The sequence below is a fragment of the Corapipo altera genome, unplaced genomic scaffold, assembly GCF_003945725.1.
Source record: "Corapipo altera isolate COAL_440 unplaced genomic scaffold, ASM394572v1 343, whole genome shotgun sequence".
NCBI classification, from domain to species: domain Eukaryota; kingdom Metazoa; phylum Chordata; class Aves; order Passeriformes; family Pipridae; genus Corapipo; species Corapipo altera.
In genome coordinates, this window is record NW_020884913.1 from 1330928 (window position 1) to 1337844 (window position 6917).

The 6917-nt window shown below is 52.1% G+C and overlaps 1 protein-coding gene across 3 annotated transcripts in view; it reads left to right on the forward strand.

The window, feature by feature from the left end:
• Window positions 1-5405: 5405 nt before the first annotated feature.
• Window positions 5406-6917, forward strand: part of ABCA5 (ATP binding cassette subfamily A member 5) — a 36723-nt gene continuing 35211 nt past the window's right edge. Inside the window, exon 1 of one of the 3 annotated variants that reach the window (XM_027654419.1) lies at window positions 5406-5521. The gene's annotated coding sequence lies outside the window, so the exon portion shown is untranslated. Of the gene's footprint in view, window positions 5522-6696; window positions 6808-6917 lie in introns of those variants that run through there. The other 2 variants (XM_027654418.1, XM_027654420.1) reach the window with 2 other exon arrangements.

A 6917-nucleotide genomic window follows, 5' to 3' on the forward strand; every position in this document is an offset into this window, starting at 1 on the left:
CTCTGTCACCTGTTGGGGCTGTCACGAAGGGACAGAGTCACAACTGCTTTTTCCTTGGCTGCTGCTGTGGGTTTTAGCGCTGCAAATATTGCTGGGGTTTTTTTACTGTTTGCATTTCCTCCTCTCTGCACTCCCTGCATCTCTCTCTGTGTACAATAGATCCTCTGTTTACTTTGGTGCAGTAATGGACCCAAATGCATCCTTCAGGCTCCTGGGAGCACTTAGCCCAGACTTCAGTCGCAGCCCTTTTGTGTTTGCTGCATTTGCAGGGCTGGCTCTGGATCACATCCCCAGCCTGATGCCGTGCCACGGGCTCCCTGTTCATGGCCCTGTGACTGCTCAGCTCTGCCAGGGGCAGCCGGAGGCTTCAATATCTTTTAGGGTCAGATCCATCACCTTTAGTCCCCGTGGTTTTAAGATTTGCAGGCCTCTCGCCAGGCATTGTTTGAATGCCCAGTGATTTCATCCCGAAGACAGGAGCAATAAAGGACATTCAGAGTTTCCTAAATTCTGCCCAGTCATCCATGTCCCAGCCCTTTCACAAGGCTGAGTGCAGCACCACATGTGCTGCTCCGAGGGATTTTTAAATTACTCCATCAAGGTTCCTCTGAAGCCAAGGCATCTTTAAATCACATTCAGTACCAGCCAGACCCTGTTTGGGGAGGGATCCTCCCTCCTTCCCAGGGAGGCAAAGATGGGAGCAGGACCCCAATGAGCCAGAGCTGGAGCTCCCAGCCCCGTGGCATCACTGGGTGACACTGCATGGGTCACTGGTGGCTGGGTAGAGGTTTGGGATCAACAGTCCCTCATTCCTGGATGACATAAGCATTTGGGATTTTGGGGAGAGGGCTTCACCTCAGGGCACTGCTCTGCACTTTAGACTTTGTTTCTCGCTGTTTCCCCCCCCCCAATTCCTTCCCTCCACCTTTTTTCTTCCAGCAAAATGAGTTACAGGCTCTTTCAACAACACAATTGAGGGTTTAATCGCAAACTGCTCATTGCTCTGGATCCCCACAGATGCAGATCCGTGTCTGCACATGTTCCTGCACGGGGGGCTTTCTGCAGGAGCCTGGGTCCCACCCAGGGCTGAGCATCTCCAGGAGGGGTCCAAGGGCTCCTCTGTGCCAGAGCAGAGCTGCCCATCAGCTCTCCAGGGCAGGGATGATCTCCATCCCTCAGTGGGAACAACAGCCACCATGAGAGTGGTTTTGTCGAGGTGGTTTAATAAACCTTTGTTATATTTGTATAACTCCTGGGGCAATATGATCTGGAGTTAATTACTGGAGCTGTTTTTTCTTTGTGAATACATCTGAGGAGTTTGTCCTTTATGCTCCTGTTTAGCTCAATACAAATTTGGGTGGTTTGATGCAAACATTGGCACCAGGGGGGCTGGGACCTGACATTTGGAGACCTTGGCCACTGAAGGGGAAGGTGGTCATGAGCCCTGAGTGGCTTTGCCAGGGGCTTCATCTCTACATGGCACAATCCCTGCCTAGGATGTGTGTTCCTGGTGATTTTTGGGGTATGACTGCAAAGCTACACAGTGTCCCAGCCAGCCTGAGATTTGGTGGGAGACCACCAGGAAACTCCCAGTACGGAGCATGCAAGGCAAGGAGAAACCTGGATATTTAGGGATAGAGGCTGAGGCTTCACCAGCAGCCAGGGAGAAGGAGGAGGAGGAGGAATCCACTGCAAAAATATTCTAAAACATGGTGGAATGAGGCTGAGCAGCTCCAAAAGTGAGACTCTGAGAGCAGCAATGCTAAATAAGGACAGGTAGTGCCTCTGTCTGAAGGGATATTTTTATTGGGATGGCAGCAGGAAACATAATTTTCTTTAGCTGACATGTATATCTGGAGCGTGTTGCAGTACAGAGTCAGCCAGTGTGGTGTTTTTTTAAAGAGGGAAATCATATTCCATAAAACATCCAGAAAAAATCACTGGGAAGGGAACACAGCTGGAGGTGGGCAAGTGGCCACTGGCCCAGGGGATGCTGCCGTGGACAATGGCAATTCTCATGAAAAATACCTGTTTTCTGGCACGTCCCCATCAGGGTTTGGACATGTTCTCCCCCTCCAAACTCTGCTGGTTTAAAAGAGGCATTTTGGTTTCTTTTTTCCTACAGACATGAGCTATTATTCAGGGCCAGAATGAATATATGTTTGTACCCATATGGCTGTAATTACAGTATTCTATGTGCATTCCATACAATGTATATATTGTATATTGTGCATTATACTGCTGGCAAGGCTGTTGTCCAGAGGCTGTTGATTCTTCAGTTTAAAGCCTGTTTTTTTCCAGAGGTTTCACTTCCCATAAAAGTCTATTCTGGGCTGAAACTCCCTGTGCCAAGTCTTAGGCCAAGACTGAAATTTCTTGTATGAAATTTTATTTTGAGCCGGTTGGAATGTTGTTCCAGAAGGTGGATAAGAGCTCGGAGTGAAGGCTGTGTCTTGCACGGTGTGAGCAAATCTGACTCCTAAAGAACCTAAATTCTGGGGAACCATTTGTAGAGGTGCAAAATGCTGCCCTTCTCAGCTGGGTTTTAACCCCTTTCCTTCATAACCAAGGACAGATTGCCCTTGATATTGGCCTGTGCATGATCATCATGGCCTGGGTTGGAGTATTGGGAAGGTTTTGGTGTCCAGGAGGGTGCAGCTGCAGACTTGGAGCGGTAAATGCCGAAGGGAGTTGGGTTTTGCACAGTTTATTTTAGTCTCTTTCTGGCTCCCAGAAAAGGCAGGTCTCTAAATTAGGTGTTCTGAATTACTGCTAAAGGGCTTCCCTGGCAGGGAATCTGGGCTGTAGCATTAGATGATGCAAATGCATCATCCTCATGCTTTTCCACAGGTTTATTGATGCAGGCACGTGGTTTCCAGTAAATACACCGTGTATCTCCTCAGCCTGCTGCCTGCATGAGAAAAATAGATCAAACAAGAGCAAGAGATGGGCACAAGTGGGACTCAAGTTGGTTAAAAAGCAGATGGTAAGTCCAAAGGGAAATGTAAAATGATTTGGTTTTGTCTGTGCTTGACCCTGAGTGATTGATGTGATTTGGCTCCTGGTTCCCAAAGGGCTCCGCAGAGCTTTGATGAAAACAGAAACAGTGAAAGAGCAGCTGCTTTACCTGAAGCTTCTGCATCAGTGCACAAAATCATTCCAGCATGCCTGGGCTTCCTGAAAGCTCTCTGCAGACTGGGAAGAGCAGTCAGAGCAGGCTCTTCCCAGCTGTGACAGAAAAGCCAGAAAAGACAGAAGGGTCACATTCACCAAACTGAAACTCGAGAACAGTGTTCCATCTCTGGCCATTTATTTGTTGTTACTGAGCTTGTTCTCCCCTCTCTGCACAGCACAAGAAAGGATGGACAGGACCTCCTGTGTTTAATTGCAAGAAACAGCCTGCTCTGGTGGGGACATCTCCCTCCTGCTCTGCTCCACATCCAGGTGCAGTAGGTTTTGCACAGGAGGCACAGGGATGCTCCCAAAGAATTTGGAAATGGTCCTCTGTGATTTTAATGCTTACATCTTTTTTTTGCTGTTTTTCTTCTCTTTACTTTTGAAAGGCTGAGTCACACAAAGAAAGAAAAGGAAGAAAGGAAAGAAAGGAAATTCAGTCAGTCATGTTTCCTTTCTGGAATGTTTTCTTTCTGGATGAATTAATGCATTACCACTGCAGTGCATTGAACTGTGCTTCCATAATATCCTGTTTACTCAATTTCTTAGGTGAGCACCTGTGCACAACTTTCTTTTTCAATGAAAGGAGACCCCTTAAACAGAAAGTGGAAGAAATGGCACAGCCTGGCAGGGAGGAAGTGCCATTCTGCAAGTGCTGCTGTGGCTTTGGAGCTGCTCCCGATGTGGTGCAGAATCCATCAGCCCAAAGTGATGAGGGCTGGAACAAAATGATCTTTAAGGTCTTTTCCAACCCAAATCATTCCAGGACTCTGTAACAAATCTTTGCTCAGAAGTGTAATCTGGACAGGTTTGTGGTGCCCACTACTTGCAAACACACCACTCATCCCAATCTCAGTGCAGATTCCTTTTGGTCTGGAACAAATTACATCACCCTCAGCTTTTTGTGCCTGTAAAGGGAGATGATGTTTAAGGCACCTGAGCATGCAGGGCTGTTGTAAAAATGAATTAGGTGGTGGTTTTAATGTGCTTTGAAGATGAAAAGCATCACAGTGCTTCAGGTGCTAATTGCTCTCTGGAGTTTCTCTGCCCGTGCTGCAGGTTGGGTTTGACTCTCAGGTGCTGTGGTTGGTGGTTCTCTGGCTGCAGCAGCACCCAGGGCCGGGGGTGTCCCAGCCATCTGACAGTAAAACACCTTTTAGGGGATGTCATCCTCCCATATGACACAACCTGATGTTTTGGAGCACCCACGTGTGAAACCCTTCCCCTGCTTTTTGCAGACCCTTCGCATTTCCTGGCCAGGAACTGTGCTGGGGGGTCACTGCTGCAGATCCTGAGCTCTGAGCTCTTCCCTGCAGGGACAGAGCTTGAGGTGAGTAAAGCTGTGAACCTCTTAGGGAGGAGTTGGGCTAAAATATCCTAAACTCCAAGGAGTTCCAAATTTGGCAGAATCATGGAATGGTTTGGGTTGGAAAGGACCTTGGAGACCACCCTGTTCCCACTCCCTGGAATGGGCAGGGACACCTTCCACTAGACCAGGAAGAAGTAGAACGTGAATATGAGCACTTAAAACTTTTGAAGTATAAACAGAGACCACAACAAACATCAAAGTGACCAGAAGAATTCAGCCCCAGACAGGCTTCTATTCTGTGTAATTCTTGATGGATGAAGATAAGAAGTTTTGGGTTTGTTTTTTAATTGAAGTTCTAGTTATGTCATTGTATTTATTCAGTATTCATAAGGCAAAACTGAAGGGCATTATTTAATTAGAGGGCTTTTACCTAATTCTCTTTGTTAAGGTGGGGGAAAAAAAAAAAGGAAGTTTCCATGAGATTTGTGCTGCTGTGAGGCTGCAGCACAAGGTGCTTGTACCTAATGGGGGCTCTGGGACCAGGCTGGGGCTTGAATCCTGGATATTCCCAGTCACTGCTGTAGGTGAAGGTGTGCATGGCTGTGATCCCTACTCCTGCAAACAGTGCTCCTCACTTCAGACCGTGCCGCGAGACTCCATCCTTCCTTCCAGACGAGGACACAGTCTCCCGACTGTTTCCAAGGAAAAACGTGGATTCCATACTGCGGCTACGGAGCTGTGCATCAGCACGGCCGGGCGTGACGCTCGGGCGGCTCCTCAGGTGCGCAAAACAACCGCGGACGAGGAATTCCAGACCCTCCTCCATCCTCCGCAGGGACCCCCGAGCGCTCGGTCCGGGGCGGAGCAGGAGCCGCGCGGGGTTTTCCTGAGCGCTGGATGCAGCTTCTCTGCGGCAGAACTCGGGATGCTCGGAGGCACCGCCGGGGTTGATGCCGGGCTCAGCCTTTCCCAGCAGCTCGCAGGAGGCGTTTAGGAAAAACGAGCACGTCGGATTGCGCTCCCGGCGACGGGAACAGGGTGATTAACATCGCAGTGGGTTTGATCGCATCCCAATGTCAGCAAAAGGATGGTCACGGACTCAGGGCTGTCCGGAGGGGGACAGGGACACTGGCCGGAGGGGGAATAACTCGGTGGGAACCAGCAGCCGCCCGTAAATGTCAGGAATTCGGCGTTTGTATTCAGGGCAGCGTTTTCAATGCTTTAATTATATTTTTGGGTAATGCAATAAAATCCTGGCGACCTCCTGGATGCAGGCAGGAGACGGCAGCACTGGATGGAGGGAGGTGGCTCCCATCCAGCCCTAAATCCCTGAGCCCCTGGGACTATTTTCCAGCCCCTTTCCTCTGCTCCTCAGCGAGGTTGTGCTGGGAGGCAGAGTGGGGGTGTCCCTGTCCTGTCCCCAGACAGGAAGGGGTCTCGGGGAAGGGGGGGTCTCCCGGAGGATGGGGTCTCCGAGAGGGGGGATCCCTGGGAGGAGGGAGTCCTTGGAAGGTGGGGTCACTTGGAGGATGGGGTGTCTGGTAAGGTGGGTCCTCGGAGGATGGGGTCCCCGGGATGGGGGGTCCCCGGGAAAGGGGTGCTCAGGAGGGATGGGGTCATCCGGAGAATGGGGTCCCCGGGAGAAGGGAGACCTCGAGAGGGGTGGTCACGCACTGGATGGGGTCCCCGAGAGGAGAGTCCTTGGAAAGAGGGGGTCACCCGGAGGACGAGGTCCCCGGGAGGGGAGTCTTCAGGAGGGGGGTCTTCGGGTGTGGAGAGTGGGTCACCCGGAGGATGGAGTGCTCGGTAGGGGGGTCTCTGGGTGGAAAAGGGGGTCCCGGGACCGGAGGTATCCCCGGGAGGGGAGGAAGGTCACCAGGAGGGAGGGGGATGTCCCGGCACTACCGATGGACACGGCAGCCCTGCCCGGGTGCCACGGGGATGCGGGGCCGGGGGCGGAGGGTGGGGAGCCCCGCTCCATCCCGCTCCATCTCGTTCCATCCCCCTCCGCTCCGCCCCGGGACAGCGGTCCGGCCCCTCGGAGCGCCGGGCGGAGCGGACGGGGGGGTACCCAGGGGTACCAGAGGTAACGGGAGATACCAGACGGTACCAAGAGTCTGCCGACCCCGCTCCGCTGCGGAGGAAGGCGGGACCGGGGCGGGGGGGGGAACGGCCCCGCCCGGGGTGGGTCAAACGGGAAGGGGAAGGAGCGGAGAGGAAGAGGAGGAGTTGGGCTGCACCTGAAATGCGCGTCATTACTCCGGAGTACGGGCTGGGCTGGTGAGGGCTGTCCGTGCTGAGGTTCCGTGGCTGCGCGGAAAATGGTGAGAAAACCACGTTTAGAGGGGTTTGGGCTGGGGGGAAAAAGGGGAGAAATGGAAATCCGAAGGAGTGTCCTCCCCCCGAGACCTGCGGGGGCCCCTGGAGGCGACAG